Genomic DNA, 26,354 nt, shown 5'->3' on the forward strand with positions numbered 1-26,354 from the left:
CAGACCCCATCAGCAGGTTGTCAGCTGTGTAAAGGAGATGAGTGAGCCCGGGAAGTTAGATGGGTCTAGGCTAGCTGACTTGAGCGCCGGGTGAGTTCTCTGCAATTTAGTGCACCAATTCCTTATAACAGACGATGTGCCAGGTGGTAAGAGGGCAATGAAGAAGAACTGGTCCTGTTGGGAGTTTGAGCCTACTTTTAGAAGAGAGGATTCTTTGGAGGATTTCATGCAGGGAAAAAAAGAGGATGAAGACGTTTCGAGCAGCAGTTAGAATTGGGATCAGAGCCCAAGCTGGGGTCACAAGCACGGGGATGAGAGACCAGCATAAAGCAGAGGCAAGAAATAAGACAAAAGATGTGTGTCAGATGGTTCAGTGGAGATCGGAAAGAGAGGGTTCAGAGTGGGCAGAGGAGCTAGAAGGACCAGAGTGGAGGACGGGCAGCGGGTCCAGGCCAGGGCTGGTCAGTCAGCTCATCAACTGGACGGATGCAGCCGGAGGAAGCTGCAGGCAGGGCTGCAGCTGGCACTTCACCTTTTCCAGCTGACCCTGGCTCCACAGTTCCTTTCTGAAAGGCCTGCCTGGCGGCACCCAGCATGCAGCCTGGCGGTGCACTGAAGTTAAATAACACCTTGATTATAAGTTTTCCTAGGGGCAATGAAAAAAATATGAAATATTTATTTCTGAAGCCAGACTCCAATATTCCTGTAAGCTTGAGAAGTGGAAATGGATATACAGCTCTTAGCAGTCTTCCTTTATTCTAGCAGGAGAGGCAGATCTCATTATGGGAGGAAGATCGAGCTTTCATGTGGGAATATCAATATCTCATTGGGTCGTCTGGATACGTAAAGAGAAAGCTTCATCGTATTCTCAAAAGGCAAAGTTCAGAGTAACAAGGAGTTAAGCAATTCTGCATGTTAACATAGGCAACTTCCACCCCTGTGAGCAGAGATGTGGTCCCAGAGAGATAACACATCTTCCTCAACTTACAATGGGGTATGTCCCTCCACAGCTTAGCCCAGCCCACCTTATATGTGCTCAGAATACTTACATTATTCTTACATTACATAATGTAATACTTACATTATTAGCCTACAGTTGGGCAAAATCGTCTAACACAGGGTCTGCATTATAATAAAGGATTGAATACCTCACGCAATTTATTGACAACTGTACTGAAGGTGAAAAACAGATATATAATGGAATATTACTCAGCCATAAAAAGAAACGAAATTGAGTTATTTGTAGTGAGGTGGATGGAGTTAGAGTCTGTCATACAGAGTGAAGTAAGTCAGAAAGAGAAAAACAAATACCGTATGCTAACACATATATATGGAATCTAAGGGGAAAAAAAAAAAAGGTCATGAAGAACCTAGTGGCAAGACGGGAATAAAGACACAGACCTACTAGAGAACAGACTTGAGGATACGGGGAGGGGGAAGGGTAAGCTGTGACAAAGTGAGACAGTGGCATGGACATATATACACTACCAAACGTAAAATAGATAGCTAGTGGGAAGCAACCGCATTAGCACAGGGAGATCAGCTCTGTGCTTTGTGACCACCTAGAGGGGTGGGATAGGGAGGGTGGGAGGGAGGGAGATGCAAGAGGGAAGAGATATGGGAACATATGTATATGTATAACTAATTCACTTTGTTATAAAGCAGAAACTAACACACCATTGTAAAGCAATTATACTCCAATAAAGATGTTAAAAAACAAAACAAAACAAAACAATAAAACAGAATGGCTGTCTGGGTACAGAATGGTAGTAAGCGTAGAGGTTGTCTACCCTTGTAATCGCATGCCTGACGGGGAGCTCCAGCTCACTACCACTGCCAGCATCTTGAGAGAGTATCATACCCCGTATCGCTAGCCCAGGAAAGCTTCAAAATTCAAAGTACGAACTGTACTGAATGTGTATTGCTTTCACATCACCGTAACTTGGGACCATCCATATTGTGATATTGACTGGGGAAAGGAAGGATTTCCTGCTCTCTCTGCGGAAGAATGGAAAGAGATCCTGAATTCCTGGTGGTGGCAGAAGACAAGGCCCTGGAATTGGCAGCAGGCCAGGAAGTGGGGAGGGAGAAAGGCGAGGTAGATGGATTTGGGGAGCCTGGATGCATGAAACATGACAAGTGCACCGGTTTACGGCATTATGATTCCCGGAGACCAGCCTCACAGCTTCAGGGCAAGTTCACCCAGGACACGGATGAGGATGTGAAGATGTAGACTTAGATGTGGGTACTGGCGTAGGTATAGATGCAGACGTACATGGAGGTGGAGCTGTACACACGTATGTGGATGTACACAGTGTAGGGGTGGCTGAGAGTATACATCCAGAGAGAGGTATGTAGACGTCCATACAGCTGTAGTTACAGATGAGGATGTAACTTTAGATTTAGGTATAGGGACAGATGTAGATTACATATACTTGAAAAGTTATCATCATAGCCATAGACACAGATGAAGGAAAAGATGGTTTTAGAAATAGATGTGGATACAGAAGTCGGTATATGTGTAGATACACACAGTCATAGGTGGAGACATAAATAAAGATACAGAATATCTGGGCTGGTACTCCTGGGTTCTTTCAACTTACAGTGACAAACATATTGAAGTTGAACATCCAGGTGTTTTCATGAGTTCAATGCTGTCACTGAACAGACGCACCTCTGGGGACTTTTTAGGCAATGTCATATTCTTCCTCTGACCCACATAAAGTAAGCGGTGAGGAGGGACAAGATGAGCACCACGGTCTACCCAGCACCTACGTGCTTCATCAGCAACACAGTCTTGTCTTCATAGCTATGAAATAAATATTTACTTTAAAGCACAACCTATGCTTCAGATCAGTTCGTGGCCTTAGTTCTACCAGCTCTAATTAGTCATGATGTTCACTAGGTGTGAAAAGTGTCTCTTGTATAAACTTGCCCAAAATACTTAAACTAAGTTATTTAAGAGCATATTAAAAATCTGGTAGCCATGACAACCAGCTATCATAATACAATACCTTTGTTTATATAGAACCTGGGAAAAGAGATTTATAATTATCCTGGCTTATTAAATGACTTCATAATGATCTGTCACACTCACTCTACATTCACTTCAAAAGCAAATTATTAATTTTCTGAGTATATATATTTTAAACAATTAAGACTAACATTTCTTTATAAAATATAATCCATGGCTACGTGTTTATTTTACACCTTCTATTGTCAGAGTAAATAGAGTTAGAAAAATATTAAAACTGGCATCAATTTTAAATTCTAGAAAATACAGATAATTCAAATTTCTAGTATACAATATAAAATTCAGTGTGGACCCTTAAATATCATATATCCTACTTTATTGTCCTATGTTTCCCCAATTAATTCCAACAAAATTAAATGGGACACAATTTGTATTTTAAAAAGTAGGTATTCTATTAAAAAAAATTGAAATTCACGCACCATTGTCTTTAATGGTCTGCAAATAAGACTTCCTTCGTTTGAGGACACGTGTATAACCACAGATTTGGGTCCTCCAGGGAAGGAAGTGATACTAGTGCTGGATCTGAGCCTGGGGTCAAGGTGTAGAGCTGAGAGCTGTCAATTACGCGGATGAAACAGCAGTAGTGAAGCAGAAAACCAGAGCAGGTAAGGCTGAAGGCTCCACGTAAAACCCTGTGCATGAGGTGAAATCAGTGCAAAAGGCAGACAAGAGTTGGAATCTGGGTCGATTTATCAAATGCAAAATGGAACGAGGGCATGGATTTGGAACTGTGGATAAATTCCAGGTGAAGACGACCAAGGGCTTGATCAGCTGACAAAGCAGGACAAACAGAAGAGACACTTGTTTGGTGAAGAAATACATAAGTATTATCCAAGCGTCATGGGACTCCTCTAGAAGATCATGGCTTTGGAAGAGCAGAACTGGAGTTAAAGAAGTACTAAGAGGGCGTAAATCTTTTTGAGGATTTTTCTTTAAGGAGATAAGCCAAAAATATAGAAAAATCTTGCACACAGAGATTTTTCTCAGAATATTATTTATAATACTAGAAAATTAGAAACAGTGTAAACATAGAAAATAAAGGTATTGCTAAGTAAACTATGGTTCCTCCATTTGACAGGAAAGCATACAGAAAATAAATTGGACTTTTAATAATAATAACAATAATAGCAGCAATAATAAAAGCTAAGAAAACAGCCATGGTTCAGGGAAGCTAGCTAAAATATCTCAAAGATTAAATAAAATGTCTATTAAAGTAATTTTTCAGAACTAGGTCCATCCTTTTGTTTGCAGAGTCCAAATATATTTAATAAGACAGGGTACCAGCGTACCAGTCTGGATTTTTCCTAAAACTTTCTGGAAGATTTCTAAGGCTCTTAAAATCAATGACACCAGGATTTTTAACGTGGCCACCTGAGTGAGCCCTTGCAGTACTATTTCTAACTATGGGCTTACTTTGAGTTTCAGTGCATTACGCTTAGATTCAATGGAAAATCTTCAGATGAAAATAGGCAAAAAAAGTCCTATGAAAACAGGACTTCCAACTCCGCGCTCCCAATGCAGGGGGCCCAGGTTCAATCCCTGGTCAGGGAACTAGACCCCGCATGCCACACCTAAGAGCCCACATGCCACAACTAAAAGATCCCATGTGCCACAACTAAGACCTGGCACAGCCAAATAAATAAATATTTTTTTAAAAATAAGCAAAAAAGGATGGAATAATGCTACTCAGAAGCAGGGGTCTGGAAGTGGTTTTTATTTGCTCTTTCATCCTCAAGCCTCCATTCTAAAGACCTTATTTTGTCCTGTCTCCCACCCCCGCCAAGAATGCAATCTACCTTGGTTTACCGTCTTCTGTTTCTGACTAGATTTCTCAGGACCTGTTTGGTGTTTAAGCCACAGATACAGATTTCACTAAATTCATTCATTTGTTTTTCAAGGAAGTACCTATTGTGCATTTACATCTGCCAAGCATCACGTGGACCAGACACACACACAGACACCTGTCACGTAGTCAGGGAGACAGGTGTGCAATACACAAATAACCACACAGTCACAATTGAGATAAGGGCTAATGAAGAAACAGAGCGCTTGGAGAGGATTTCAGAGCCGGACCTGTTTAAGCAGGGTTCTCAGAGAAACAGATCCTGAGGCAAAGGCTCAAGCACAAGTGGTCTGTTTGGAGGGACCAGTACTCTGGCTGGGGAGAGGAGAGGTGAGCTAGGGAAGGGAAGGCAGCCCATGAAAGGGGCGCTGGTAAGCAAGCTATCATGGGTAGCAACTGGAGCTTACTCCCATCAGCAAACCGTGAAGAATGGGGCAAAATGCCAGTTCTGGAATTATCTCACCCCAGGAGCGAGGAGGCTGGGGTACTATATAACAACTTGCATCTGCCATCTGCGGAAGATGCTTCCCAGGGAGTGTTAACTCCCCGGCACTTTGGGGCCCGTGGCACACAAAGGCAGATCAGCCTTCTGTGGTCCTGGAAGTTACTGGTGCAGTGAAATGGTTAAGGTCCCAGGGAGCTGAGTCACACATGGACAGCATCTGCTCCTGGGCGTAATCTTACTGCTCAAGCACTGCAGTGATAAAAGACAACTTCAGGTGAAGGAAAGTCTTAACAGAAACCGATTTGACTGCATAAAACCAGGGTTACTTCCTTAGAAGAATAAAGATGTCGGTGCGGCCAGGTTACACAGTGGAGCCATGAGCACAAGTAATGTGCTTCAGGACCTCCAGATCCCCGTGGAGAGTGAGGATGGGGGAGGGGGTCCGGCCAGGGCACAGCTGTGGATGATAGTACTGAGTGAAGGAGGACCTCTGGGCTCCCTTCATATACACGAGACTGAAGGAGTCCTGTATATTGGCCCGTCTGGATGTGTATGACATAGCTTCCCGCCCCAGCTAACAGCACTTCGTTAATCACGGGGTTGGATAGCACACAACATGACCGCAGGGCACAGTACGGGAGAGCACAGCCCTCTGGCTTGCACAGAGCCCTCACTTATTACCCTCAGATTCCCCAGGCAAGCACACCTGGGTCCACACACACCCCTGAACCCGGTGCTGTGGGACCACATCCAACCGAGGCTTCCAAGATGTCTCTGTCATTCAAGACGGGAGATCTTGGCTCCAGCTGTGGGCTCTATTTTGTCTCATCAGGGATCCAAGACTGTGGTGGATTTCAAGCATATTTAAAATTTTTTCTCATTCAGACCCTCCAAAACTGCATTTATGAGAATAGTAAAAGGAATCCTAAAACAATACCAACTTTTCTAAAGATTACTATCAAAACAGAGATGACAGTTACTTGGAAAATGTGTGAAGCACTGATTCTCTGATATATGTCACAAATTTGTTTTCCTTATGCATGTACATTGGATCTGTGGCTTTCAACAAGTTACTTTACATGCTTAAGTCTCATTTTCTCCTTCTGTAAAGTTCCATTTAATAGGATTAAAAAAGATTAAATGAGTTAATTGCTCAGCAATGGACTTGGCAAAGAGAAAGTAGCCAATAAATGTTAGCTGGTGTTGCCATTGTTAATTTCTAAAAGATGACTGTATAATTTTATCATCCAGACCTGGAGCCTTTTACTAGGAAAAGCGAAAGTTATTATTAATTACGCCAGGACTGCAGGCATAAACCTGCACCGTGCCAGGAAAGGCGGGATGTGCGTGTCCGCGTACACAATCACCATGATGTAGGTGTAAGGAGTTCACACCATCCGCTCAGCCGAGATCAGCTGTGCTTCGTCGCCAGAAGGCTGACTTTTGATTTACACACTTGTATCAATGACATGTATGGGTGTGGTCGTAACTAGAAAACAACTTTGGAGAGAGGACAGTTGAGAACATCATTCCGTAAGTACCCCAAACCTCCAGGCCAGCAGCCGGTACTTTACTGAAGATTCAGTGGTTGAGCAAAACAGACCGCTGTGCAATTAACTTTTAAACATCCTTTCTGCATAAATGCCTTCTCTCCGTGTAGACAAATATTGGAAGGTTATTATTTGGACAACCGCCAACCACTGCAACATGTTTTTATGGCATGAGTTTGTACAGCAGCCTAGGCGTGGAAAGTGAAAGGCTGGAGTGCAGTAGAGAAAGCCTCATAGCATGGAAAAAATCATGCTGCGAGTCAGGAAGCCCTGTTACCTCACAGGTTCCCTTCTAAATACTATAAGACAAAGACTCTGAGCTTTTTAAAAATGTCTAACTCCTAACCCTTTTCTACATGTCCTTGATATTGAAGAAGAATGTCAAAATCTTTGAATGGATCTCTTGTGCTGTTTGACTTCTCACCTCACTTTTGTGTCTGACGTCTGTCCTCTGTGAGCCTTGACCCAACCTCCAAGCTGACCCTCTTGTTACGCGTTTCAGCAAATAACTGCAGAAGGTGATGACTCCTGTATGTCATGGTTGCATAAGCCAGATACCACGAGGGCAAAGACGATGGCTCTAGTCGGCTTTGAAATGCCATCACCTTCTCAGATACCCCCTCCCGTGGCCGTGTCTTTCCGCACCCGTCAACTTCTCTAGGGTGCATCCATCCTAGGAGTGGAATTGCTGGGACGCGGAGCAGGCACTGGCGCCACTTCCCTAGATATTTGCAAACTGCTCACACGTACCGGCCTTGCTAATACACTGTTGTCAGATTCAGAGATTTTGCCACTCTGATGGATTTGAAAATGTCTCTTATTTTTATTTCAATTTGCACTTTCCCCAAGACCACTGATCTTGAGCATCTTTTCAAGTTGTTATTGCTATTCCACTTGATTGTTGTTATTGCTGATCTACATAATTTGGTGAATTTTCCCTGCAAGGTCTTTATTTTTCCTCTGATCTTTTTTCCAATTGACTTGTTGGATTTTTATATCCTAAACAATAATCCCTTGGTCTGATATAGATACACGGTAGAGATAGATGGATGGATGGATGGATGGATGGATGGATGGATGGATAGATAGATGCATAGCTATGTAGATAGCAGATACCATCATCTGTACTCCTTTGTGCCTTTAAGTTTCAAATTTATGGTGATATGTCATGAAAACATTTTAGATTTTGATAAAAACATATTTAGCAATCTTTTGTTTATGAGTTTTGGTTTTTGAATATGGCTTTAAAATGTTGCTTCTTACCCTAAAATTATAAAGATATTTAACCATTTTCTTTCAAAGAGTTTCAAAGCTCTGTTTTTCATCTTTAGGTTTTAATCTGTCTCCATCTATGCTGTGAGATAGAGATCGAATTTTTAAAATTTTTCCTAGATAGAAGGCCAATTGTCTCTGCACTGTCTATTGAATTCAAATCTAAGAAAGGGCATATATTTATGGGTCAGTTTCTGGACCCAGACATCCATGATTTTATTACAGCACTTTGCAAAAATCTTGATTTCAAATTATGAAAGAACCCCTCATTATGTTCTTATTTTTCAGAATTTTCAGTATTATTCTGGTTATTCTGGGAAGATTGCTATTATTCATAAACTTAACCATGTTTGCCAAATACCAACCAAACAAAACAAACTTATTAGGATTTTTATTAAATGCTCTTTGTACTTATTCACCTCTTTCTGGAGAATCAGTATCATTATTACAAAGTCTATGCATCAAACAACTTATGTTATCCCACTTACTGGGTCTATCTATATTGTTTAGCATTATTTCATAATTTTTCTCTAGGCGGAGTTCACAGCTCTTTTGTTTGGTATATTCCTAGGCAATTTATAGAGTTTGTTGCTACAATGAATGAGATCATTTTCCTTTTATGTTTACTAATTTGGTTAGTTCTGGTGTAGTAGAACACTATTGCATTCTGTCTATTTAAGTGAGTGAATAAAAGTGCATAAATAAGAACTGTCATTTGACATTTTATCAGCCACAAGCATGTTTAGCTGTGGGTTTTAGTCAAGATGTTTCTTAAAGGCACTGAATTTTAAAAGGGCTGAGTCAACCCACAGACAGGTAAAATGACACATTACATGATATATCCCAGAGTTTAAAACAATTACATAGGTGTTGAATTCAAGCAGAGTTGAGAAGAGGAACAAACTGATCTCGTTAGGAAAAACCACCTGAAACGGGTAAATCACATAGAAGTCGAACTGAAACAGGTAGGGAAGTCTGGGCATCCATTCGAGAAGGTTTGAAATAAATATAAATGTTTTTAAAGTTCCCCCTATTTTAAGGCCAGTTACAACCTAACAATATATAGTTTCTAGACCTAGAAAATGATCCGCGATCTTGTGATTCTTATACATCATAGACAAAATCACTTCAAGTGACTTGTATGCATGGCTCTGTCTTTGCATAAACCTATAAAAGACACCATTTTGAATGCACCAATAGGGCTTGAAGCCCGTAGCCCAGGACATGAATTCTGTGTGCGCTTTGGGTACGTGCACACAAGAAGGTGCATGAGTGGCTGTGTGCAGAGGAACCTAAGAGAACGCTGCAGTGCCTAGTGCCTTCAGTCACAGCTACGTGTGATCTGGTCAGTGGAGCCTCAGCTAAGGAAACTCCCTGTCTGGCGAGGGGGATTCATAGGAAGGGGGCTCTTAGAGTCAGTCCCCACAGAGACAGGTGGGGGGCACACATGCGTTTGCTGAGAAGCCTGGAGGCTCCCAGCACTCGTCAAAGAGAGGTCAGGAGACCAAGAGGTGGAGGAGAGACAAGAATGGAGGACAGGCCACAGGGAGTGCAAGCAAGGGTACGCTGCCCACTCTGGTCCAGTGCACACTTGCTTGAGGGTTTGGTTCATTTAATGACGGGAGGAAAGGACTGTGGAACTTGGCAGTTGTTCTGTGGTGGAATGGGGATTCTACAGGCGGTGTTCACACTATTGGCCACATCTCAGCATTTAAGCCAGGTTCTGCACTCACTGTGGGTTTTTTGTTGTTTTTATCTTTGTTTTAACATTAGAGAATGTTCCTCAATTTTCTCCTTGTGTACCTACAGCACTTTCCCCCTAAATTAACAGGTGCATTATAACCAACTCTTTGCAATTTCTTCCGTTTTATTTTTTACTGTTCTCTTTCTATATCAACCTTTTAAGTGTTGGCTAGTCCAGGATTCAATTATCAGGCCTCTTCTTTTCTCTTTCTAAATTCTCTTGCTACAAGTTTACCTCAGATGGCTTAAAGGTCACCTGTAAAATGATACTCAAACTTCTACGTCCAACTCTGGAATGTTGTCCTGATGTCTACATTGATTATTCAACTCCCTATTTAACATATTCACTTAAAAGTCCCAAAATACATACTTACTCTACTTTTTCCCTACTTCTACAAATATCACTATTATCCATTCTCCCCATTGCTCAAGCAGCTCACAAGCCTTCCTCGATTTAGCCGTTTTCTTCATGTTCAATCCATCTGGGAGTCCTATGAACTCTACCTCTCATGAATGACTTTACACCTTCCGCTAGAGAATGTTGGCCCTAGGTGCCTTTCTTACACATGAACATACATACATAAACACACAGTATTTAATGTGTGTAGTATTTACGATTTGACAGGTAGATACTGTGCATGTGTGTGTGTTCTGTGTGTGTTAATCATCTACTGCTACATAACAAATACCACAAAACTTAGGGCTGGAGGTGACAAACATTTAGTATCTCACAGATTCTATGTGAGGTGCTAACGGCAGTGCTTGCAAGAGGTGTGATCACCTTCAGGCTCAGCTGAGGGTAGACGTGCTCCCAACCGCACTCGGCTGGTTGTCTGCAGCGTGTAGCTCCTCACTGGCTGTTGAACCAAGGATGCCCTTATTTCCTTACTACATGGGCTTCTCCACAGGGCAGCTCACAATGTGGCAATGAGGTTCCTCAGAGCAAGCTAGCAAGAAGAGCCACACTCAAGAGAAAGAGCATGCAGGCACAACAGAAGTCACAGTCGTTTACATCCTAATCTTGAAGTGACGTTCATCACTTTTGGTCTATTCTATTTGTTAGCAGCAAGTTACTAGATCTGGACAACACTCAAGAGGAAGGCATTACACAAGGATGCAAATACTGATCCAAAAGACCAAAACGCTCCCTTCAGCTTGTCGAAACTTTAGAGAGATTGCTTCCTGACTCGGGGCCCCTGACCTCCCTTTTCTCAGAGCACTCACTTAAGAAAACTGGAATTGCAAACTCTTTCTCTGGCCCTTTGAGGTGTGCAACTTCTTCCAGCCTCTTGCCAGTTTTACCACCCAGGGAAGTCTTTCTCAAGCACCTGGGAGCCCTCCTTTTGAAATGTAATCATCAAGGAAGATAGGGCCCTTATCTCCCAGTCTCTGTAGGAGGGCAGGAGCCTAACTCCTACCAATTAGCAAACACAGATGGCCTCACCACGTTGACCAACCTCCCCCAACATCTTCCAATACTTTTCAACTAGTTTTCCCCAGGACTTAAAATCTCTCTCAATTTTTGTGTCAGAAGAGTTGAGTTCAATTTCTCTCCCCTATTGCAATAGTCTTGAATAAAATCTTCCTTGCCACTTTAAAAAAAAGTCCAGTGCAATTTTTCTTTTACAATAGCAAGAGACGGGGATCCTAGAGGCCACTTTAGAAGCTGCCTACCACTGCGTGCGTGTGTGTGTGTGTGTGTGTGTGTCTACCACTGCATGTGTGTGTGTGCCTACCACTGCATGTGTGTGTGTCTGTGTGTGTGTCTAGTAACTGCATAGTTACTAGCCTGCAAGTAGATGACCCAAAATGTTGTTTCAATTCCTTTTAACTGATACATTTTGGGTATATCTACATATTAAAGAAACACATTTAGTGTGGTGAAGTTGGGGTGGCAGATCCTAATGAATACAAACACAGTCTTTATACCCTTTATAGGATCAAGGCTGTTTAGATGACCCGGTACTGACAACGTACAGAATCATCAAGAAAAACCCCGTTTGGTGAAACCAGGAAGCACATCTCCGCAGTACCCCTTCCAAAGGGGAAAGAGATTAATTTCCCACTGGTGGCCAGTAATTTGTGCTCCATTAGACCTAGGGTTGTTCCTGGGCCCCATCATTAATACTCACCAAATGAAAACAAACACAATTTAGCGGAAATAAATGAACCTCCACTGCCTTCATTGAGAACTCACTTTACTGCAGCCAGACTTGACATTAACATCTTAATAGCTCTGACAGAATCACTTAGGAGCACAGCTTCATGTAAATAGAAAAAATGTTAATGAAGAGAAAATGTGAGTGATTAATAAAAGTGATTGAAATGAAATGACCTTTACTTACTCACTGAGTAATTAGAGTAACCAAAGGAGACCCAGCTGTGAGGAGAACTGTCAGAGAATAGACCAAAATATAGTTTAAAAAACCACAACATTCGATATGTTTTGCAGAGGACAGTACTTTTAAAAATTGCTTTTTAAGTAAAATAGAGGGTTTTTTCTGACTGTCTGGAGAATGTTCTTACTTCAGGGCAGCATGAGCAGTATAGAAACACAAGACTGAAAAACACAGTCCCTGTGGAATAAAACAGGAACATGCAAAGATCTATCTAATGAGTCCTTAGACATCCTTTGAATTCCAATTAGGTGTTCCCCATGGTGTGCGATATCAATCAGAAAACAGTGGCTTAAAGGCACCAGATCACTCCAAGTGCGTCTCTTGCTACTCTTGGGGAAACGGGATGAGGAATGAATGCGTTGTCCCTAAAAAGTCTCTGTCCTTTCTTTTGGCAGCAAAGCAAGCAACCCTGTCCAAAAAACTTGGCAGGGAATCAATCCACATTCAAGGGTCAGTGATAAAGCTGTCCTGTTTTGGACTGGCCAGGGACCTCTGGGCACTACCACCTTAATTCCAGCATTAATACAAGTAACGCAAACCACTGTCATTGCCAAACTTTCTTTCCCACTCCTTTCATCATAAAGTACCACCTGCCAAACCTCTAAGCTTTCTCCTCTAAAAGCTGTATGTTACCTGAGGGCAAAACCTGAGCTTTCGTTTCACAACCCCACACACATTACACACCCGGGCACTCAACAGACGCTTGACACACACAACAAAATGCATCACTGAAGTAGAGGCCTCACATAAAACTTGTTTTGTCTCAGTGAGCTCATCACTTCCATCACATACACATTAATGCAGGGGATAACGTTGGAATCCCCCATCAGTATTTCTCCCCGGCTGCTATTCTGCTCCTTACTTCGAAATAATTGTACAAGTATTAACTTTGGGGCGACTGCGGGATCGCGTCATTTGTTTCAGTCTTTCGTTGCCCTGAAGGCCTCCTTATCATGTTGAAATGTAGGCAGGAGAGTCAAGAGAGCGGAAATATTATATAGGGGGTTATCAGGTTAGAGAGAGAGAAAAGCAGGGCTGTTTTTCCAGACTCTCTGGACTACCTTGTGAAAAGAAATTACCATTCTATTTTTACTCATTTCATTTTGCCTTGTCTTTCTCTTCCTTTTTTTTTTTTTTTTAATTTTTCTTTGGTACTTTTCCACTTTTACCTGCCTGCCTACGTTTTGTTTCTCCCTCCTATTGAGACGTTAGATGTCTCCTCTTTCCCAGTCTTCTTCAATTTGGTGGCTGCTTCGTCTGGTGTTTTTATCCTTTTCTTTATACTCCTCCCACCTCCTGCTTCATTCTTTTCCTTCGAGCCCTCTTTTCCTTTCTGTATCTGATGTGTGGACTTGAATTTATCAGTTATTTACATACTTGTGTGACGTCCACAGAGCAAGCATGAGCAGCCAGCAGTGGAACTGGGATCCCATGAGCAGTGGCCTAAATCATGAGTAACACCCTGCTGTGACAAACACAAAGAAAGGCTCTGCTTACTTTTATGAACGGAGATCGAGCAGCTGCATGAAAAGATAGATAGGGAAAATTGGGCACTGGCTGGAAATGAAATAAATAGAAAAAGTATCACCCTGCCAGTGCCTGCAATGTTCTAATTTTATGTATTCAGCATTCAAGCAATAAATTGTAAGATAGTCAAATTGAATTGGAGCCTCTAATTTTAAGCCCTAAGAATTGTCCTTCCATGGTGGGAATTTTCCTACCATCCCTGGTCAGTGCTGAACGTGATGTCAGTATTTTCCAAGTAAATTCTTGTACAACTCAAAAGCTGATCCACCTCCATCCCTAGAGAGGCCAGGCATGTACATTTATGCATGGGTCACAGCTGGAAGACTGAACTGGATTGAGTTCAAAGGCTATTCAAAAACCTCAGTTTAAAATGCTGACAGTTAATTTTATGTCAACTTGACTGGGCCATCGAGTGCCCAGATATTTGGTCAAACATTTTTCTGGGTGGGTCTGTGAGGCAGTTTTTGGATGAGGCTAACATAGTGGTAGACTGAGGAAAGCAGATTGTCCTCCATAATGCTGATGGGCCTCATCCAATCAGCTGAAGACCTGACTGGGACAAAAAGGCTGACTACCCACAGGTAAGAATGCTGATAGCCTGACAGCCTTCAAATCGGGATACCAACTTTTCTCCCGCTTTCGGACTTGAACGGAAACACTGGCTCTTCCTGGGTCTCAGGCTTTGGGACACACACTAGAACTAAACTATCAGCCTTCCTGAGCCTCCAGCTTGCTGACACACCCTGCAAATCTTGGGACCGGCGAGGTTCCACAATCACATGAGCCAACTCCTTATAATCAATCTCTTTCTGAAAGTATACATATCCTATTGATTCTGTTTCTCTGGAGGACCCTGACTAATACAAAATCTTGCCGCTGTAAGAAAACTTAAAGTCATTTATCAGAGCATCATATTCTTACATGTAAGGCAGATAAGGCCCAGAAAGACTAAGGAATGTGATGAAAGTTGAACAACAAATTAGAAGTCGTCGGTCACTCTGTTTCTTCTCAGGCCTTGCAGGGGTTCTAGGGCAGTCACAGCTTTGTTTATGATGTTGGGGAGATCTGAATCCAACTCTTTAGTCTTCGGATGTCAGAGAAGCTACAGCAAGTGAAACATGCAGAAGAAGAGACAAGGATTTTTCCAATATTAGGAAGTTCGTGCTGCTCCAGCAAAGACTATCTAGAAAGTTTCTCAGATTTTCCTCGTTATTAATTTAACTTCCTCAAAAAATGTCTGTAGCACTCCCCTAAACCCCCAAGACGTATACCTATCTCTGGTTTGCCTTGTCAGTTTAACGATGCTAGAATTGTAGTGCCTGCAAGGGACACAAGAGGGTATTGAGACCAAACCATCAGAAGCACTTTGCGGGTGTGATAAGCAGAATGGTCCCCCCAGACAGGTCTGCTTCCTAATCCCCGGAATCTGTGAATATATTACCTTACATGGCAAAACGGACATTGAAGATGTGACTTAGTTAAGGATCTGCAATTGGGAGATGATCCTGGATTATCCAAGTGCACCCTATATAATCACAAGGTTCCTTATAAGACGGGACCCTTATAAGAGTGGGAGAAGGAGGTGTGAAGATGGAAGCAGAGGTTGGAGAAAGAGAGAGAAATTTGACGAAGTTATACTACTGGCTTTGCAGATGGAGGAATGGACCACAAACCAAGGAATGTGGGTGGCCTCTAAAACCTGGAGAAGGCAAGAAAACAGATTCTCCCCTAGAACCTCCGGAACGAATAAAGCCTCTCAGAAACTTGATTTTAACTCAGTGTGACCTACTCTGGACTCTGAGCTCTAGAACGATAATATATTTCGGTCATTTTAAGTCACGCAGTTTCTATTAGACTGTCACAGTAGCAACAGGAAACTAATATGGTGGGGCTTGTGAAGATAAACGTGTGGGTCCAGTTCTCAGTGACTCTAATTCACATCTTCTTGTACCGATCAAACTTCATATTTCACAAATTCTGTCTACTACTGGAGGTACAATAAAGCTGAGTCACATAATCCCTCCAAGGAGCTTACAGTCTGAAGGGGAAAATAGTTTTTTCAACATGAAACATGTCTCTTTCCTGATTAAGAAGCTTAACAACCACCCACTAAGCACATATTGATAGATTCTTGGTGATCCATAAACCTTTACTAAAGTAAACTGAAATTCCATGTAGTTAGCTTACTTACATCAGCTTTCCTAAAGACTTATTTTGGCCCTGAATCCTTACATTTTTCTTTCAGTCCTCCACATTTCTTCCATACACCTGCTCCCCGAGAACCCTGCTGTAATTTTATCTTCAGAGACTGCCCAAATCAAAAAGTTGTGGGGTTCGTGTTGATGAGTTTATTTGCAATGCCCGTTGGTTGGCCATATTCTGGGATATCATCGTGTCACTGAAAGTTCACTAGGATGAACACTCAAGAAGCCAGTGGAGATGTCTGCGGTACAGCTAAGTCTCTAGGTTCGACTGCATTTCTAGACCTATAGAGTGGTCCACGGCGTGACATCATGTTGGAATGCCTTTCTATGTGCCCGCCTTTCCCCAAAGAGCAAGACAGCCAGCTTCTTATGCTTCTTCTAAAGCTCTGTCCCTCCTCCCTATCATTCCATGATGTGCTAACCAAGGAATACAATTCAGTGACCATTGTGTTGGTTAACTTCTGTTCCTGACGTTTCATCCCTCTCAGCAGCCCCATCCTTTGTCATGTGACTTCGTAGTGTCTCCCATCGTTGGTGAGTGTACTTCCCTGCTGCACAGATCCTGGGCTTGAAAGATGGAAGTTGGAGACTTGAGATCAGAATGTCACTCATTCTTCACATTCAGAGACAACCCCAGCTTCAAATATCCTGGTCAGCATTTCAGATCATTGGACAGCCAGTGTGACCTGATTTGGGTATAAGAGTATGGCGCTTTGATGGCTTTTTATAGATTTTTAACCATTTATTCTCCGTCCCAAGAAGCAAAAAAGTGAGCTGATTTTTTAAAATCTCTAAAAATATTTAATGTGTTTTCCATGCAGAGACAATTAAGTGAAGAAAGGGGCTAACTCTAAAATACGCACATTCCTCTGAAAGTCGGATATAATTTTTACTTGCAAAAGGACACTTAAAATGTAAATGGAAAGTATTCAACATAAAGATCTCAGCTTTTTCAGAACTGCAATTTTAATTGCTAAGATGAATGCTGAAGCTGATTTAGCACCAGAATCATAATTGAACATAAATTTTCTCTTATTTTTACAACCATTTCTGCAATAATGAATATAGTTTCAAAGCTGAAGTGAAGTTTCCCCATAAGAGTTTGTTATGGGTTGAATTATATCTCCCTAAAAGATGTTGAAGTCCTAACCCTCATGTGAATGTGCCCTCATTTGGAAACAGGGGCTTTGACCTGACTGAGTTAAGATAAAGTCATGAGGGTGAGCCTTAATCCAATGTGACTAGTATCTTCACAAAAGGGGAAATTTGAACATACAGACAGACAGGCAGAGAAGGCAGACGAAGTAAAGACATAGGGAGAATGCCACCAACAAGCCAAGGTATAGCTGAGGCTACCAGAGACTAGGAGTGAGGCATGAAACAGACTGTCCCCAACGGCTCTCAGAAGAAACCAACACTGCTGACACCTTGATCTTGAACTTCCGGCCCCCAAAACCATGAGACAACAAACTTCCGCTGTTTTAGCCACACAGCTTGTGATATATTGTTAGAGTCTTAGGAGAATAAACATATTAAATTTGCCTTGGTTCCTTTGACACATTACAGATTAGCAGCTATCAATTACAATATTCAGATGAAAATGGTTCTAAGAATTATGCACAAAAATATTCATTACCCTATTCTTCCACACATGTGTGTTACTAAACAAATACCCATTTCCTGTGCCCCAGGTTGAGGTTCTTGACCCATTCAAACCTACTGAAGAAAACAGTCTCCTTGTTTTTTAAATTAAAATTCCTCATGGAATATGAAATAGGCTCCAAATATTTCAAGAATCAAAGTACATAAAAATTATCAGTACTGCAAGTTATTTCTATTTCTTCTGGTTCTTAAAATACTTAATTTGTCAAATATTTAAGACAGAATCTAAACCAAACAAGTGGATCCTTTCAACGTTACTGGAGTATCGCTCAGACAGCTATAATATACTCAGATTTTCACTGATGGTGTAAATAATTTCACGTCACTGGGCTCGCTCTCTTAGGGAGCCCACACTTTTACTACTGCTTCCTGCATTTATTTTGCAACTTCAGGAAGCCCCTCACACTCTTTCTCAGTTGTACTTTCCCTCCCTTCCTTGTCAAAGCCTGCCCTCAGGATTGCCTCTGTAATTCTTCACACCACAGTGTGAATCAGTTGAAGGCAATATGTTAAGTCACTCAGGACCAGCCTGCACCTGTTATTATAAATAAAGTTTTATTGTAACACAGCCAGAGTACATTTACATATGGCTGCTTTGATCTACCTCAGCACTGCTGAGCAGAGTATATATGTATACAACAGAGTATATGTGACCCACAAGGCTGAAAATATTTACTATCTGGTCCTTTACAGAAAAAATTTGCCAACTCTTATTTTAAGGCTTCTCTCTCAATAAAACCGAGAACAAACAACATAATCCCCACGTAATATTTATATTATATTTTAAATTTTCAGGACATAGGAGAGCAAATAGCATCCTTGTGCGGGATGTAAACAGCCACAAGTTCCACATCAAATAAACCACAAATCCACTTTATCTTTGAGTCCAACACAAGCAATGTGAAATGAGATCAGAAGCCACATTTCAGGAACTACATATGTATATGGGGTGCTTGAAATAACTGTACGTTTACATGTAAGTATCTGTATGTCTATCTTGGGTCTTGTTCATTTCTGTTCTCATAATCTGACCTGTTGGTTTCAGGACATGCAAAATATTGACTTATTCCCAAGCCTTAAAGTTGAAAAGGTATGTTTTAGTAAATGTGAACTAACATTTCATTTTCAAAATTAGTATGTGACTGATTTGGTTGTATACCATGTGTCAGTTTCCTGAGTCATACCACAAAATTGTTATTGTTTGCAAAGGAACAATCTGGAAGGTGGCACCACTGAATCCAAACCTTCAAAGGGAAGTATTATAAACAGAGATGGGTCCTTCCTTCCGTGGTCTCAGTCTTCCTCTACCCTAACTCCAACAGCTGTTCCTGCCTTTTGGATGATGAAAATACAATGCCTATTGCATAACCAAAACAAATGCTATTACTGCTTTTCGCACTTATATTATTGCTCTTGACAATTCACCAGCTGATTACCCTACTGAATTATGCAACTGCCACTCCTGCTATTTACCTTTTTGCTGCTTATTAGCACCGTGACTACAAAGGGAAACAAAGAATGAAGGAAGTCAACCAAAAGCGTCTATTGTATTCTGGAGATGTCTTGAAGTCTCTGAGTAATCAAGATATAATTTCCAACCACTTTCTCACAAACGTGGGATTTGGGGCATAGAACATTCCTCATGGAAAGTGTAAAAAAATTTTTAAGTGAATGGGAAACATCTTGGATTATATCCTGGGACTCGTAAGTTTGCCTACTCTCAGTAGCTTGACTTTTCAAAACACGTGTACCAAACAAATCCAAGTAACCTAGATTAACGCACGCATTTCCTCAGGTGGGACTTCAGCCAATTGTAATTTGCTCATTCATGCAACAAATATTTATTGTGTACGTATTATGTGCCCAGCACTGTTCAAATTCTCAGAGTACAGCCGCCAACAGCAAAGCAAAATACCCCTAACCAAGATGAACTTGCATTCTAATGAGCCTGTCTCTCTAATGTGGGTAAACGTGATAAAGGGAAAGTCTTAATGATGAAATTAGAAACATCAAATTACAGTTAGTCAAAGCTCTTTATACAGCTCTCACAAAACTGTTGGCCTGTTAACTGTGTTACCAGTGCATCTTTTTCTTGTCAGTCTTTTCCTCTCCTTTCTTCAAAAAACATTTTACCAGTGTCTCTCCATTTTCTAAGTGTTTGTTCAAATGCTTCAAGTAATTCAAAGTCATCTTACTGTCCTAATTCCAGAGTTTTAACAATGTCAATTTCCCTCGTCACTCACCCAAGAGATATCTATTGAGCAGTGTTCCAGTATTTTATTGCTGCGTAACAACCATCCCCAAACATCAAGTTGCTTAAAACAGCAACACTCATTTATTTGGGCAGGGTTAGGTGGCAATGACTCATCTCCCTTCCCAGCAGTACCAGCTGGGGCAGCTCAACAAGGGGATGGAAGATACTCTCCTGGGCAGGCAAGCTGGTGCTGGCTATTTACTGGGAATGTTTTAGGTGGGGCTGTTGGCTTGGGGCCTCAATTCATCTCCACCTGGGCCTTTCAAAAAAACCCACAGTGAGTGCAGAACCTGGCTTAAATGCTGAGATGTAGCCAATAGTGTGAACACTGCCTGTAGAATCCCCATTCCACCACAGAACAACTGCCAAGTTCCACAGTCCTTTCCTCCCGTCATTAAATGAACCAAACCCTCAAGCAAGTGTGCACTGGACCAGAGTGGGCAGCGTACCCTTGCTTGCACTCCCTGTGGCCTGTCCTCCATCCCTCTCTCTCCTCCACTTCTTGGTCTCCTGACCACTCTTTGACGAGTGCTGGGAGCCTCCAGGCTTCTCAGCAAACGCGTGTGTGCCCCCCACCTGTCTCTGTGGGGACTGACTCTAAGAGCCCCCTTCCTATGAACCCCCCTCGCCAGACAGGGAGTTTCCTTAGCTGAGGCTCCACTGACCAGATCACAGGTAGCTGTGACTGAAGGCACTAGGCACTGCAGCGTTCTCTTAGGTTCCTCTGCATGTCCTGGGCTACAGGCTTCAAGCCCTATTGGCGCATTCAAAATGGTGTCTTTTATAGGTTTATGCAAAGACAGAGCCACGCATACAAGTCACTTGAAGTGAGTTTGACTATGATGTATAAGAAACAGACAATTGAGGATCATTTTCTAGGTCTAGAAACTATATATTGTTAGGTTGTAACTGGCCTTAAAATAGGGGGGACTTTAAAAACATTTATATTTATTTCAAACCTTCTCGAATGGATGCCCAAACTTCAGTACCTGTTACAGCCCTGTACTTCAGTACAAGGCCATGGACTGGTACCGGTCGGAGGCCTGTCAGGAACCAGGCCGCGCAGCAGAAGGTGAGCGGCGGGCGAGTGAAGCTTCATCTGTGTTTACAGCTTGCTCCCCATTGCTCGCATTACTGCCTGAGCTCCGCCTCCTGTCAGCATTATGGCGAGTTGTATAATTATTTCATTATATGTTACAATGTAATAATAATAGAAAGAATGTGAACAATAAATTTAATGCGCTTGAATCATCCTGAAACAATCTCCCTCCCCGCCCATCCATGGAAAAATTGTCTTCCACGAAATCAGTCCTTGGTGCCAGAAAGGTTTGGGACCGCTGTGTTACAGCTCAACTTCTATATGATTGACCTATTTCAGGCAGTTTTTCCTAACTGAGGTCAATCAATCTGTACCTCTCTTCAACAATTCTGCTTGAATTCAGCATTCAGCAACTATGTAATTGTTTTAAACTCTGAGATATGTTGTATAATGCATCTAATGGTAGACTCAGCCCTTTTAAAATTCAGTGCCTGTGAAAGGGATTGGAATAAGACTGGCAGCTAAGCATGCCTGAGGTTGACAAAATGCCACTTCACGGTTCTTTATTTATACTTCTATTCAATCAACTCACATTTATTCAACTACTACATACCAGACGCTGTATTTAAAATATGTGAGGTACACTCACAGGCACACACACACACTCACACACTTATGCTTATGTGTGTGTGTGTCTCTAAGAGTTTATCAGGTAAAGATATAAAATGTATACTCAGATAATAGACAAAAGTGTGCCTTCACATAGACTGACCAAGGAAGGCACTCAGGCCAACATGGAATTTGAGTTGTTCTTTAAATGGCTTTTTGTATGTGATTAGGAGGACATTAGAAATGATAAAAAGTCTCTAGGTACAATCCACTAACTTGGATTTGTATTATTATTTGATACCCAAACTTAACTCTAGTTACCTACAAAATAAGAATTATGAAATTATTTAAAAGCGGCCTACTTAATTTTTTTTTTTTTTTTTTTGGCCGAGCTGCGCAGCTTGTGGGATCTTAGTTCCCTCGCCAGGGATCGAACCTGGGCCCCCTGCAGTGACAGCACAGAGTCCAACGAACTGGACCGCCGGGGAAGTCCCAATATTTTTATTTTATTATAAGAAACATTACTGACACAACTAACTCCAGTCACATTTGCTTATCCTCTCTTCATATTTCTGTGTCATGTTGGATATAAAGCCTACACAAGTACTGATTTAACTGTGAACATATAGAAGTGAAAATACCAGATTGAATTTACCTTGGAAAGTTATTCAGTGCCCAACACTACATCCAAGATCTACCAAAATGCAAAATAATCATTTCTCCATTCATAAATTGGTCACCCTGAACCTTTTTAATAGCGCTCTGTCCACAAATACAGAAACGTACTTAAGCTGACATCAAACTTTTCTGCAATTTCTGCTCTCCAAGCCAATGGAGTGCAATGGTGATAGCCATTGTATTTTCCCACAACTTCCGAACAAACTGAGATGCAGGTATGCATGCTCAACACAATAACACATATAAGCCATCACGGGAAGCCATGGGGACCCACTGAATACACAATGTAGACTTTCTATGCTAAGAGCATAAAATAACAGCAAACATGATTCTAAAATTAAGGGCTTTATAAAATATAGTCCGAGATTAAGGCAAAGTAGACGTATATGTTTTCCATATTTGAAGTTGATCTTCAGTTCCGTGGAACTGAAAACTGTAATCTTTTTACAATGTATCTATAGGATGAAGCCCTGCTAAGCCCCCTGTGAATAAAGACTATTCCTTATAGAATCTAAAACCATATAGATGCTTAGTAACTGTTGCTTTCAGTGGAGAGAAAAAACACCTCAAATTAAAGGACAACTTTTCCATCTGCAGAATATCATACACCATCACTTAGATTCAGGTCTAGCATCAATTTAATACTATGATGACGCCTCATACTTCTGTAATAACCCTTCGGTAATAAGGGTTATTAGGGTTGAGTAAAGAGGCTGATGAATTTTTTTTAAAAACACATTTTACACTATCACAATAGACCAATTATGTTTCAATTCTATAGCACTGCATTTCTGTCTTGTCCAGAACAAAAATGGATCACTCCATTATTGAGATAATCAATGTTTTAAAATACAATTTATCAGACGCATTTTACTTCCATTTACTCTCTTCATTCACTGTGAAAAACTGTGTAGTAGGCAAAAATGATAATTTGGAACTGAATGTCTCATTCTGTCCCTCTGAACAAGAAAAACTAATAGAAGCAGTTCAGGGTTGTGTTTTGAAAGAAAAGCAAGAGACTTCCAGCTAAAGAGATCCAGTGAGACCATTTTCCATCTCTTCCGTGCCTCAGAATCCCACCAAAAACAACAAAATATAAACAATCAATAACTTGAAATATTTCATCAATGAAACTACCACAAATAGAACAAACTTGACAAGGATTGTGAAGTCTGGACCAAGGCAGAGAGTGTGACACTGGACTCCTAAGAGGATACGTGTTTCCCCACGTTAATTGCCAGTATCTTGAAAGGTCCCCCCCAAACATCTTTGATTAGAGACCTGAGACCCAAATTTGGCAGGGGGTGAGGCAAGAAGAAAATGCTCCTTTTAATCAGTGGTTCTCAGTGGGGGCAGTTCCCCACCCAGCGGACTCGGGGCGGTAAGTGGAGACGTTCTTGGGTCGTCCCAGTTGGGTACGTGCTACTGGCACCTAGTTAGCGGGGTGAAGGCAGGGGTGCTGCTAAACCTCCTACGGCGCCCAGGACACCTCCCCACCGCAACAGAGAACGATCAGCCCCAAATGTCTACAGTGCGAGGTCGCAAAACCCTGTTCTGGAGACCTAACCTAGCAGCCAGTTGAGGAGGAAGAGGAGCTGCCATCGTGACAGGCACTTCGTATGGCCTGCAACGCAGCTGTCCAGCGAGGAAGCCCGTCAGAGATGACCCTCAGGGGAAACGGAGAGGTGGCTACAAGGAACTGTTGACCATACCAGTAACTACGCTCCTGAGGGCTTTGCTGGGAACCCACCAAACCACCTGAATTTTGCAAGGGGAGACATAGTCCCAGGGCACAGAAGCAACTGCTTTGGCAAGAGTGTGTTGAGGACCACGGATTCCAAGCGGAGGCTGTACACAGCCTCCATTCCTCCTCGCCCTCGGGGCCTCGTCCCAGTGTCTGCAGCGACGAGCAGGTCCCATTCAACAAGGTACAGCAGTGTGAAAGGAGGGCCCTGTGTCTTCTGCACACAGAGGAAGGGAGTGAGGAAGAGAGAAAAGAGATCACCAACAACACAAGTGCATGTATGACCAAACTTATCTCCCCAAAAAGAGAAAACCACAGATTTCAGACAAATATTTCTCCAGAGTCTCAAATAAATTATACACAAGAGATATGAGATTATTATCAAATTATAAAACAACAAAAGGAAAATTTAAAAAACCTAGCCAATGGAGCCTAGGAAAAAAATGGGAAAGAAGAAAAAATACAACGTAAGTGAAAAGAACAACTGGATCACGTGCCTGTAACAGAGAGCAAATTCAGAAGCACAAGGTCTAGAGGTGAGCCCATGAAATATAGCAAACAGAAGAGAACAGTGATATAAAAGAACTATGAAGATGGTTTGATGAGCACCACACGACAGGCGTCCAGCATAGCATACCTGATATTCCTGCAGAAGATGAGAGAGCAAATGCACGCAAATCAATTCAGAGTTATAATAAATGACATTTCGTTCTGCAATAAACACTTGAACGTGTTGATAAAGAGGACACCATATCCCAAGAAATTTGCTGAGGAATTATCAGCAGGAAGACATCATGAAATTCACCACTGCCAAAAACAAAGAAACATGTGGGAATGCAGGTGGGAAAAGGTAGAGGTACGTAAAAGGGGAAAGCCTCAATTTGATCTCAGATTTCCCAACTGCAACACTGGATGCCAGAAGATCACCAGGCAATGACTACAGAATGCTGAAGGTAAGGAAGTGTCCTCCTCAAAGTTCATGGCTGGCTCTGCTGCCTTTCAATTATAAATGCCACAGATGGACATTCTGCAGCATGGAAATGCTGAAAGAATGCAGCACACACAGACTTGTCTTCAAAACGTTCCTGGGTGACAACTTCCAGGCAAGAAAAGACCAATTAGAATAACTCAGGAATGGAGAAACAGTGATCAGCAGACTGAGGTGAAGAATCAAATAATTTTAGATTCAGGAATAAAATTATGGTTACATACAAAGAAAAAAGTTATTACAATACAAAAAAAATCAAAGGTCACTGGGAAAGATACAAAGAGGAAATAGTATTTTAATAAAAAGCCTCATTTTCATAACAAAGAGAGAATAGATAATGGCTAAAGTTGAAACATGTAGTTAAAAAACAGCATCTTTCCCTGGTGGCACAGTGGCTAAGAATCCACCTGCCAATGCAGGGGACACGGGTTCGAGCCTTGGTCCGGGAAGATCCCACATGCTGCGGAGCAACTAAGCCCATGCACCACAACTACTGAGCTACTGAGCCTATGCTCTAGAGCCTGCAAGCCACAACAACTGAGCCCCCGTGCCACAACTACTGAACCCCACGTGCCTAGAGCCCATGCTCCGCAACAAGAGAAGCCACTAGATAGACTCATCCATCAGAGGGCAGACAGCAGAAGCAAGAAGAACTACAGTCCTGCAGCCTGTGGAACAAAAACCACATTCACAGAAAGATAGACAAGATGAAAAGGCAGAGGGCTATGTACCACATGAAGGAACAAGATAAAACTCCAGAAAAACAACTAAATGAAGTGGACATAGGCAACCTTGACAGAAAAAGAATTTAGAATAATGATAGTGAAGATGATCCAGGACCTCAGAAAAAGAATGGAGGCAAAGACTGAGAAGATGCAAGAAATGATTAACAAAGACCTAGAAGAATTAAAGAACAAACAAACAGAGATGAACAATACAATAACTGAAATGAAAACTACACTAGAAGGAATCAATAGCAGAATAACTGAGGCAGAAGAACGGATAAGTGACCTGGAAGACAGAATGGTGGAATTCACTGCTGCAGAACAGAATAAAGAAAAAAGAATGAAAAGAAATGCAGACAGCCTAAGAGACGCCTGGGACAACATTAAACGCAACAACGTTCTCATTGTAGGGGTCCCAGAAGGAGAAGAGAGAGAGAAAGGACCAGACAAAATACTTGAAGAGATTATAGTCGAAAAATTCCCTAACATGGGAAAGGAAATAGCCACCCAAGTCCAGGAAGCGCAGAGAGTCCCATACAGGATAAACCCAAGGAGAAACACGCCGAGACACATGGTAATCAAATTGGCAAAAATTAAAGACAAAGAAAAATTATTGACAGCAGCAAGGGAAAAACGAC

The 26,354-nt window shown here is 41.8% G+C and overlaps 1 protein-coding gene across 4 annotated transcripts in view; it reads right to left on the reverse strand.

The window, feature by feature from the left end:
* Positions 1 to 26,354, reverse strand: part of LOC309619943 (uncharacterized protein) — a 471,150-nt gene that overhangs the window by 106,836 nt on the left and 337,960 nt on the right. The window lies entirely within an intron of this gene.

The sequence above is a fragment of the Balaenoptera borealis genome (assembly GCF_965194805.1).
Source record: "Balaenoptera borealis genome assembly, chromosome: X".
NCBI lineage: Eukaryota > Metazoa > Chordata > Mammalia > Artiodactyla > Balaenopteridae > Balaenoptera > Balaenoptera borealis.